Source organism: Notamacropus eugenii, chromosome 5, assembly GCF_028372415.1.
Source record: "Notamacropus eugenii isolate mMacEug1 chromosome 5, mMacEug1.pri_v2, whole genome shotgun sequence".
NCBI classification, from domain to species: Eukaryota; Metazoa; Chordata; class Mammalia; order Diprotodontia; family Macropodidae; genus Notamacropus; species Notamacropus eugenii.
This window is the reverse complement of record NC_092876.1, coordinates 208,909,927-208,921,877: the sequence shown is the minus strand read 5'-3', so window position 1 is coordinate 208,921,877 and position 11,951 is coordinate 208,909,927.

Below are 11,951 nucleotides of genomic sequence, written 5' to 3'. Positions count from 1 at the left end.
TAAAATCAGGTCACTGGTATCTGGACAAACCAAGATGCTGGTTGTTACAGGCTAGCTAGGCCAACTGCCTTCAGTGAGAAGAGAGATGGAGACTTGTCCCTGTTGCATTAAGACTGCTTTTTCTCCTCACCTCACACTTATTTCTTTGAATTTTCCCTGTAATTCTGGGGCATTTTCATTCAGTTCATTATTCTGAACTTCCATGTTAGGAATTCTTTCCTGTTGTCAGCTATGCTTCAAAGACAGCCTGTTTCTTAATTTACTGACTGGCAGGTTTGACTTTCTGCTTCGTATCGCATACCAACTCTGGGACAACACCTGTTGCCTGCCTGTTTTTTATTTGACTTGGCCCCTGGCTTTTCCCTGTCCCAAATCTAGATTTAGCATCTAGCACTCAGGCTGCTAGTTCCAACTTGACCTATTTGTTCAGTCATTTTCAGTCAAGTCTAACTCTTCATGACCTCATTTAGGGTTTTCTTGGCAAAGATATTGGAGCGATTTGCCATTTCCTTCTTTAGACCATTTTCCAGATGAGGAAATTGAGGTAAACAGGGTTAAGTGACTTTTCCAGGGTCACATAGCTAGTAAGTGTATAAGGCTAGATTTGAATTCAGGAAGATAAGTCTTTCTGATGCCAGGCCTGGCATGCTCTCTGCTGCTTCCCCTAGCTGCCCAACTTGACCTATGGCACTTGCGTGTTCCACAGATCCAGATTTCTTGTCCAACTCTAGAACCCTGGCTTCATTGTGGCTTTAATTTTCCAGGTACATCTCTGGCCCTCAGCAATGTATTTTCCCCTATATGTCCTGAGCTTTGCTTTGGTGTTCTTTGTCCTGGTTCTATACCCTGTTTAGACACCTATATTGTTTTTTATTCTGGCTCTGATATTTGACATTATTGAAAAGACTAAGGGGATTGAGGTCTAACCATATCATTCCTTCATCTACTGAGGAGCATTAAATTGTTCCCTCTTATCTCAAGGATAAAATACAAACTCCTTGATTTGGAAATTGGAGTTCTTCCCAATGCTTTCTTTCCAGACTGATTTTACCTTACCCTCTACCCTCTTTACATGTTCTGTGTTCCATCCAAACCGGTCTACCTGCCACTCCCTATATGTGATGTTCCATTTCTTGCTTCCTTGCCTTTGTAAAGGCTGAACCCCCTGCTTAGAACGCTCTCCTTTTCTATTTCTGTCTTTTAGAGTTCTAGGTCCTTTCAAGGTTCAACTCAACTGCCTCCTTCAACCAAATACCATTCCTGATTGCCCCAGTTATTAGTATTACGCCCTGAAATAATTTTCTATTGATTTTCTATTTATTGATCTGTCCATGTTGTTTCCTCTCAGTAGACAGCAAACTTTTGGGGATGGAGGAGGTTTCATTTTAATTAAAATATCAACAACAACAACAATGGCATTTATATAACACTTTATAGTTTGCAAAGCAGTTTATAAATATCTCATTTTCCCCTCATGATAACCTTGTGAGGTAGGTGCTTTTATTACTCCCACTTTACAGATGAGGAAACTGAGGCAAACAGTAGTTAAATGACTTCCACAGGGTCACACATCTAGCTTGTGAAGTCAAATTTGAACTCAAATTTGGTCCAGACCCAGCTCTCTATATTTATGTTTGCATCCTCAGTGCCCAGCACATATTAAATATTTAATAAATCTTTGTTGAATTGAATTGAGGTATTGAACTCATTAGCAATCTATAGCAAAGCTATTCTTAAACTCACCTCCATTAAAAAAAAAAGTTTTTACAGAAATCCATGAGAAGTATAATATAGGAGAGAAAATAATTTGTTGGTTATAAGATGGCAACCAGATTCACTATAACCCATTGCTGGTTCTATTGGAGTTGGAGGTAGCAGAGAGTATGCTACCTGGCCAGCTTGTCCACGGAGCAGAATAGTGATCTGAGTGAGATTCAGGAGAAATGACTTCTTTTTTCAGGTCTGTTTCTAAAAGAGCAAAATAACAAATAGAAATTGTCTCTCTATATGCTAAGTGGAGCCCTAATGATCTGAAAAATTATTTTCCAAAAAGAGGCTATATCCCAGAGACTGAGGCAGGTCATATGTTTTGAAATTGAAAAGCTATAGACTTTCTCAGTTACTATATATATAGATATATTTTGTTGTTGTTTGTTTGTTTGTAAGCACACATTTGAAATTTTCATTTGGCTTCTTTAAAATTGAGCTTGAATGTAAGGAGAGGAAAATAAATGTATATGCCTTGAGAACAGAATAGACACATACTCAGTTGTCCCATATGAGTAATATGTGATGGCATTCTGTATAGGAAGCACCAATATAACTGCTTCCCACCCATATTCAATTAATGGCAGTTTCTCTATGGAATATTTTTAATTCACATATCTTTTATTCAGTGTATAAATTTTTAAAAAATAAAAGTCATATATGAAATTGAAATAAACAGTGCAAATTTTTCTGTGTTCTTGCGTGCCAATCTATTTTCAAGATTCTGAACTCCAAAGACATCCATGGATATTTGTAACAGAAGGATGGAGTTCACACTACTCAAATGAGTTTCTTATAGATGGATTTACCATTTCATAGCTCATTGATCAAATGAGAAAGTATTTAAAGTGCATTGTAAGCCTTAAATCACAATAGAAATGTCAACTGTTATGCGTATCATTTGTATTTTTCAAGAAAATTAAGAGCTAAAATTGTCTGTAATATCTTCCAGGGTCAAAACTAACAACTAGTCACACTCAGGACAAACATCACAGAATGTGTGTACGTATCAGTTTTTAAGGACTGTGAGACACCTTAAAGAGAATAGCAAGGAGACTTCCATGGTAAGTAGGAGTAGAACAGAGTGAGGGTAGTTCAGGATTGGAACTTGTTTGCCAGGAGAGGGAAATGTTACAATTATTCTTGGTAATTTGGTGACAATAGCCATTCTTTCTCCACTGCAAGTGCTGGAAACACCCTCTAAATTTTGTTGTTCTGAAGCTAAACCCTAGTGCTATGCCCTGGTTATGGCTCTAATACTTTATACATATCCCCTGAGTTTGATGAAATTAAGTAATTTAGAGAGTTGAGGTTTTAAGGACCTTGTAAGAGAAAACAATAAAAAAAAAAAAAGATCCTCACCTCATGAAAAATTCAGCTAAAACTTAATAAAACGGTAGCTACTATTTGACAACAAACGGGAACACAGCATGAAAGCCAGGCTGTTTTTATAAACTATATTAATAGAAACATCTGGTAGACAACAAAGATTATTTCAAGATTGAACTACAAAGTCGATACTGTGTCTCTTAAGGAAATACAAATCCCTACTCGGTACAGTATTTCATGTAAAAAAGTGAGTCATCATTGTCTCACTGATTATTTTAGGAGCTATTAAAAAGGTTACTGGTGTTGAATTCCAATGAGATTTTCTTTGCACATTTGTTGTTAATGTTCCCATAGTCTTTTAACCTTAACCATCTCCCAAAGAATTATTTTTTAGGAAACTAAGCTAGTTAAACATATTGTGGTTTTTTTTCTTAATGTGTGTTTGGGACTCATAAAAGTGATTCATTGTAAGAAATATGAAGAACCATTTGATGTAAATGGAAACTAAGTAGACTCCAAAGCTTTCCTAAATAATTCTCAAGGCACTGACTCACTCTAGGTAAGAGTTTTCTTTGCCCACTTCTTACCCGTGTGATCTTAGGCAATCACTTAACCTCTGTGGGACTGTTTCCTCATCTGTAAAAAGAACAGGTTGGACAAGATGACCTCTGAAGTCCTGTCCAGTTCTACATCTATGATCCTATGAGTTATATCTCCAGTGGTGAAGGCTTGCCCTGAGCCATTTGTATTCCCTTGTCTGATCTTTATTTAACCATTTACATTCGTTTTGAAACAGTTAGCCAGGGTTGGGGTTTATGAATTTATGAATGTGCAGTATTTCCTTTTGCAGCAGCAGACTGCTACTGCCCTCGTTGACACTCTAATCCACCATGCATATCATATCTATTAAGTAGTTTAGAAGCAAAAGAATAGCTTTTCATCCTTTATTAGTAAAGTTTTCAGTAAATATCTCGTCTTTTGTCTTTTGAGGCAGAAACGCTTGGGGCAGAAGTGGGAAAAGGAGGTAGGAGGGAATGCGGTGCTTGAAGTTTTTCTTTTGGAAGCTTTAACTTTGTCTACACATCTCTTCCTGATGGATTGAAACCTTTCTTCTGCCTTGTACTTAATGCTGGTCACATTTGAAGTGCTATATTTGGTTCCTGATAGCACACCTAGAAATAACACCTGTTTTTAAGGTTTGTAAGACACTTTATTTACTTGGATCATTTTCACTTGATCCTTACAATAAACTTGGAAGGAAGATATTATTATTATCTTCATTTTACAGATGAAGAAATTGAGGTAGACCTAAATTATGTGACTTGCCCAGCAGTTAATAATAACAGCTAATGTCCAAGGAAGGATTTGAACTTAGATCCCTAGACTTCAAGTCTGGCACTCTATCCTCTATGCCTTCTAACCTCAATGTTAAGAAAGATTAAGAAAGAGAATCCAAAGGAGTTGACAACAAAAAGGTCAGTAGGTCAACAAAAAGTTTTAAAACCATATCAAGTAAGGCAAGATTGATGCAATTGGTGATATTGAACTTATAGGTAAGAGGACTTAGAAGGGACTTGACAGGGCAGAGCATATTCATTTTTGGAATCAGATGACCTTTCTAGTTAATCTTTTCTCCTTGATATTACTGAAGGAAAGCCAATAATGCTGCTACACACTGCACAAAGAGATGCCTTTGACAGCTGTGCTTTCTGGACAACCCAAGTGTGGATTGGTGTCATCTTTTGCTTAAGTCCTTCATCCAGAACCTTTAATAAAAGTTCTAAATTGGAAATACTTCAATATTTAAAGTACCCATGATTTTACCCTTTCCTCCTATTCAGATCACAAAGCTTCCATGACAAACAAAATAAAATAACATGGTCACTTGATTGCCAGATTTCTAGTGGTGAACCTTTCTTTTTAAGCTAGTCCTTGAAAGGCAGAAACAGAACTTGTCACTCAAGGCTTTTCAAGCTTTAGTAAGGCCTACCAGAGCTTAGGCATCGCTAGAATAACCTTCAAAAGTAAGAGCCCACCACAGTGAAACCTAAGAATAGAACTTTAGTGGAGGAATATGGAAATGTAACCTAGAAATGAAAATATATCGTTTGATAAGACTTAGGACAAATACGGAAAATAAGAGATCAGGGAGGTTCTAGAAATAGTTTCCATGGGAAAGACAAAACACTGATGTCTCCAGTAAAAGTTAGTATTCTTCAAATACTTGATTTCTTTTTCAAGTCTGTAGAATTAATCCTCCCCAGGTGAAGGGTCAAGGTATGTACTGGGAATCCAGAAAAAAGGGAATGGGGTTAGAAATAAAGCTAGGAAAACTAGAAAAGACACCATAGTGTAGTGGAAAAAATTCTAGAATGACTGAGTGTCAGAATAAGATTTCTTCCCAACTCAGCCACTAACCAGCTTTGTGAACTTGGCAAGTTACTTGATCCTCTAATCAGTTTTGTAATTTTTGTAATTTTTACAGTTATTGGGTTGCATTGGATTTTATCTCTAGTGGTGCAGTGGATATAGTGCCTGGCCTGGAGCCAGGAAGATCTGAGTTCAAATCCAGCTTCAGACACTTACTAGCTGTGTGACCCTGGGCAAGTCACTTAACCCTGTTTGCCTCAGTTCCTCATCTGTAAAATGAGCTGGAGAAGGAAATGATAAACCACTCTAGTGTCTCTGCCAAGAAAATCTCTCAAAAGGGGTCATGAAGAGTGGGTTACAACTGAAAAAGACTAAACAACAATGAAGATTATCTCTAAGGTTACTCATAGTTAAAAGTAACTCATAAAAATATACCGAGTTAGTAAAATAGTTAACCGAATACCCATGGAGGAGGCCTTGAGTTTATCCTAAGATATGACCTTCAGGAATGAACAAAAATTACTATTTTTTTTTCTGTGACTTGTATAATTTTGATTGTTTCCAGGATCTTTATTGTGTTTCTCTGGGGTTAGCTAATGACAAGTTAGTTAATGAAAATAAGGTTAGCTAATGACTCCTGTTTTAAGTGGAAAACAGGCAGGAGGAGCACAATAGTTGCTGGTTGTGCTTAGAGGAAGTAAAGGAAGTTCATTCAGCTAGAACTCTCACCTTGCCCTGGATGCTCCTGGCCAAATCCCTGACCATCCTCATCCTTGTTTCTACAAAGATTTACTGAAGGCCTACTAGTTAAGGAACACTACTCTGAACTTTGAGCTACAAGACACAATACTTGACCTCAAGAGACTTGTAATCTAGTAGAGAAAACAAGAGTTATAATAACATAATAGGTACTACATTTCAGGTGATTAATAATGCCATAAGAGCTAAAAGAAGGAAACGATCACTGAGGTCTGAGGTGGCCACAGATGTGGAACTTGAGCTAGGCTTTTTGGAGGATGGATAGGGTACGGAAAAGAGGGGATAACATTGTATCCAGGGCTGACGATGAGCAAACACTCAAAAGTGGACTGGCCATGGATATGTTCAAAGAAGTAAGAAGAGATAAGTTTGGTTAAACTAAAAGTTCACGTAGGGGAGTAAGAGAGATAAGAGTGGGATGACTAAATTTTTGAGGCCCTTAAGTGTTAAGCTAAAGAGTTAAGATTTTTTTTATTAGGTAAGCAGTGGATACAAATTTTTTTTCTCCTTTTTCTCACCTCCTTTGCCATGTGTAGGAGGCCTTTACTGGAGTATTACTGAGGGAGCCAGGTATATTCTGTGACCCCTTTGGTGAGAAGTGTTCTCTTAGCTAAATAACATATGCAACTTCTAATTGGTTCCATAGTGCCCTTAACTGGAAAGTTGCATCAAAGATGATTGGCTAGTATGGAAAGGAGCCACCAACTGAAGATATGAAAAAGGCTTAAGAGAAATAGATCTTTCTCTTTTGAGACTCTTCCAGATTTCATCTCCTTTACTTATAGCAAGTGGGGGTATGGGAGGAGGTAAGATGATTTCTCTCCCTACTCCCTACCTCTGAGAAAATCATGTGGCAATGGAGATCAGCATATTTGCCTACATAAGCCTAAGTCCCAGCCTGCCATTTTCTATCTACCTCTGTGTTTCTTCCCTGAACACAGTTCTGCTACAAGCAGGCAAGCCTGAGAAATTGTCATTTCTAGCTTTTGTGGCTGACTCCTGAGTTCATCAGGTGTTCATTCCTCTGAATTGGTGAAAACTGCTCATCAGATGATTCCTACAACTATTTTGCATTTTAGAGGAGAAGGCTACCCCAAGTACCATGACGCTGCAACTGAAGGGACTCATGTTTTGGTTGTCTGGAAAGACTGGAAGTAGTAAGTGGCTCAGATAGTGCAGATCTAAAGTGAAAGGGAAATCAACAATCCAACAAAGTGCTTTTACCTTTTAGGAGAGTACAATGATGGTAATGTTTTATTTTAAGTCTTTCTTAATACAAGCTTCTGAATCTCTCGGATTTTAAGCATTTCTTTTGTGGTTGAAGAAATAAATAGCTGTCCTATGCCTGTTATTGTGCATTGTGTATTCTTTCTATGTAGGGACATTCTTTGTTAATCCCTCTTAGAGAGGCCCTGTAAGCCTTTGTTCTTATTCCTGGAGTGTAACAAACCAAAGAGATGAGAAAAGCCAAATTCCCCTTGTTTCAGTCAGGTTTCTCCTAGGATTTGCCTGGATCTATATGAGTCCAGAGCAAGAGCCTCTTTGAGGTGGATTGGGCCCCAGGTGACGTGTAAAAATCCCACATTTATAGTATGGCTCTATTTGTGGAGAGAGACCTTTTGATTTTCTTTGCTTTGGTTCAACATATACAATCAGAAACAGAGAGAAAGGAAAACCCTTAAATGAAAAAAACAGTTCATGTAAGTTCATGTAAGTCTCATTCTTTGAGACAATAAACCGTATTAATGCATAGCCTAAATCAGACACATGCAAATTTTGAGGTTTTTCCTGTAGGTTTGATCTACACTATAACCCTTTCCCCAGAATGAGGAGAGGGAAATAGGAATATCTAGAATGATGGATGAATCCATAAATGCTGTCCCTTTACCCCAGCTCATGAGTTTAATTCTACCAACTCATGTGTGCAGCCTCATTTAGCTTACTAATGGTGGTGTCTTCAAAAGGTCAACTCATCTTTATTGGTGCATTTGAATAAAACTTCAATTTCCTCTCTTTGCCTTTCTTACTATAAAACAGTGCCAGCCCTATTTGCTGTTGCCAATCAGACCTACCTATAGTTGGTGATGGGGCTGTCTTTCCTGGATCTATTACATGGGCGATTTTGCTTCTGAGAGACTAAGAGAGCTAAGAAAGTCAGGGGCTGGAGAAGCTGGGTTGGTAAATTCCTTGAAGGAAGAAACTATTATTTTTGTCTTTGTATCTCTAGTGTTAGCACAATTCTTCGCACATAGCAGATGCTTAATAATTGTCCATTTAATTTATTATTATTTAGGCAATTGGAGTTAAGTGACTTGCCCCAGGGTCACATGAAGTGTCTGAGGTCAGATTTGAACTTAGATCCTCCTTACTCCAGGCTCAGTGCTCTATCCACTATGCCACCTAGCTGCCCTCCATTTAACTTATTTTTTAAAGTTTTTTTAAATTTTTCTAACCAATTACATGTCAAGACAATTTTTAGCATTCATTTTCACAAGATTTTGAGTTCCAAAATTTTGTCCCTCTCTCCCCTCCCCTTCCTCTTATGAAAGTGATAGGTAATTTGATATATTGCTGTCATGTAAAACATTTTCATATTAGTCACATTTGTGAAAGAAGAAACAGATTAAAAGCTTAAAAACCACAAAAAAGAATAAAGTTAAGTGAAAAACATATGCTTTGATCTGCATTCAGAGTCCATCAGTTCTTTAATCTGGCTGTGGATAGCATTTTCATTTGTGAGTCCTTTATACTTCTCTTGGATCATTGTGTTGCTGAGAAGAGCTAAGCTGTTCATAGCTGATTATCACACAGTGTTGCTGATACTATGTATAATGTTTTCCTGGTTCTTCTCATTTCACTTTGCATCAGTTCATACAAGTCTTTTCAAGTTTTTTTCTGAAATCTGTTCATCATTTCTTATTGCACAATAATATTCCATATTCATATACCACAGCTTGTTCAGTCATTCTCCAACTGATGGGCATCCCCTCAATTTCCAATATTTTGCTACCATGAAAGGGGCTGATATATGTGTTTGTGTATGTATATGTATGTATTTTGTGTGTATTGCACATGTTAGTCCTTTTCCCTTTTTTATGATCTCTTTGGGAAACAGACCTAGTATTAGTATTGCTGGATCAAAGAGTATACATAGTTGGGTTGCCCTTTAGGCATAGTTCCAAATTGCTCTCCAGAATGGTTGGATCAGTTCACAACTCCACCAACAGTGCATCAGTGTCCCAATTTTCCCATATCCTCTCCAACATTTGTCATTTTCCTTTTTTTTTGTCTTATTAACCAATCTGATAGGTGTAAGATGGTACCTCAGAATTGTTCTAATTTTCATTTCTCTAATAAAAAATGATTTAGAACAATTCTTCATATGCCTGAAGATGGCTTTGATTTCTTCATCTGAAAACTGCTTGTTCATATCCTTTAACCATTTCTCAATTGGGGAATAGCTTGTTTTCCTATAAAAGTTCTCCATATGTTTGAGAAATGAAGCCTTTATCAGAGACACTTGCTGTACAGATTGTTTCCCTCCTTTCCTTCTAATCTTCACTGCATTCGTTTTGTTCATATGATAGCTTTTTAATTTAATATAATTAAAGTTGTCTATTTTACATTTCATAACACTTTTTATCTCTTATTTGGTTGTGAATTCTTCCCCTCCCCATATACCTAACAGGTAGATTATTCCTTGCTCTTCTATCTTGCTTGTGGTGTCACCCTTTATATCTAAATCATGCACATATTTTGACCTTAATTTGATATATGGTGTGAGATGTTGGTCTATACCTAGTTGGTGTCCTATTGTTTTCCTGTTTTCTCAGCAGGTTTTGTCCTCGTTCTTTTCTGAAAAGTTCTTATCCAAAAAGCTGGAGGCTTTTGTTTATCAGTCAGTAGGTTATTATAGTCATTGACTACTGTGTCTTGTGTACCTAATCTATTCCACTGATCTACCACTCTGTTTCTTAACTCATACTAGACATTTTTGATGATTACTGCTTTGTAATATAGTTTGAGATCTGGTGTTGCCAGGTCATCTTCTTTTGTATTTTTTTCATTGATTCCCTTGATATTCTTGACCTTTTATTTTTCCAGATAAATATTGTTGTTTTTTCTAGCACTGTCAAATAATTTTTTGGTAATTTGATTGGTATGGCACTGAATAAATGAATTAGTTTAGTCAGAATTGTCATTTTATTATATTGGCTCAGCCTACCCATGAGCAACTGGTATGTTTTCTAATTGTTTAGATCTGACTTTATTTGTTTGAAAAGTGTTTTGTAATTGTGTTCATATATTTCCTAGGTTTGTCTTGGCAAGTAGACTCCCAAGTATTTCATGTTGTTCTCAATTATTTTAAATGGAATTTCGCTTTGTATCTCTTGCTGCTAGGCTTTTTTGGTCATATAAAGAAATCCTGATGATTTATATCTTATATCATGAAACTTTGCTAAACTTGTTAATTATTTCAAGTTCTTTTTTTGTTGATTCTCTGGGATTCTTTAAATATACCATCATATCATCTGCAAAGAGTGATAGTTTTATTTCCTCATTGCTAATTCTGATTTCTTCAATTTCTTTTTCTTCTCGTTGCTATAGATAACATTTCTAGCACTAGTGGTAATAATGGGCATCCTTGCTTCACCCCTGTTCATATCGGGAAGGCTTCTAGCTTATTCCCCTTACAGACAATTCTTCTGTTGGTTTTGAATAGATATTATTTATCATTTAAAGGAATGCTCCCTTTATTTCCATGCTGTCCACTCTCCATTTAATTTAAAAGAAAATATCTTTGATTCCTCTTCTTCATGTGTATAAAATCAGTCAGTTTTATGTTATCTATAAACCTTATTATTTATAAGGACTGTGTTTCTGTTGTTTGAGATCTGGAACTGGAATAGCTTAGTGATGATAGCATTAGACTGCTGTCACTTCTATAACTGTCATTCTCCTAAAGTATTTTAACAGAGGGTTTTAATATCCAGTGATGTAATGGAAAGAGTGAGAAACTAGAAGGCAGAACCCTGGGTTCTCACACTGGGCCTGACACTTATCAGCCATGCAACCTGAGGGAAATCATATTATCCACTCTGAATTTCAGGTTTCTCACTTTTTAAATAAAGAGGTTAGATAAGATGACCCCTACAGTCTTTTCTAGCTCTAAAGTGATTTTTTGGTTTTATTATCCCTCTTGCCAAATTCCAAATTGTTTAGCCTACAATCCAATGCCTTCAATAACCTTCCTTTCCAACTTTATCTCCCCCTACCTCTGTACATGAATGCTCCATTGCACCTACACTATTTTGACTGACTTCTATATGTGCCTTGTACTTTCCTACCATTGATGTACCTTTGTTCAAATCAGATTCTTTGCTTGAACTGTCTTTTACTACCTTCACAGCCTAACTCAAATCCTGCCTTTCCAGAGAATCTCAGATTTGGAAAGGTTCTGAGAGGTCATCTACATCATCTGTGAAGTCTTTCCTGACTTTCTCAAGCTCAGAGAGAAATCTCCTCTCAAGGGATCGCTTTTTGGCCTTGTGCTAGTCATCATTTTGCTAATGATTTGGATGGAGTTAGAGGATGCAATTGCCAGGTTTTCAAATTAAATGACACAAGATTAGAGGGATAGCTATCCTGTTGCACAAGAGAGTCAGGATCCAAAAAGATCATGGCATATTGGAGCAACAGACCATATAGAATGAACTGAAATTAAG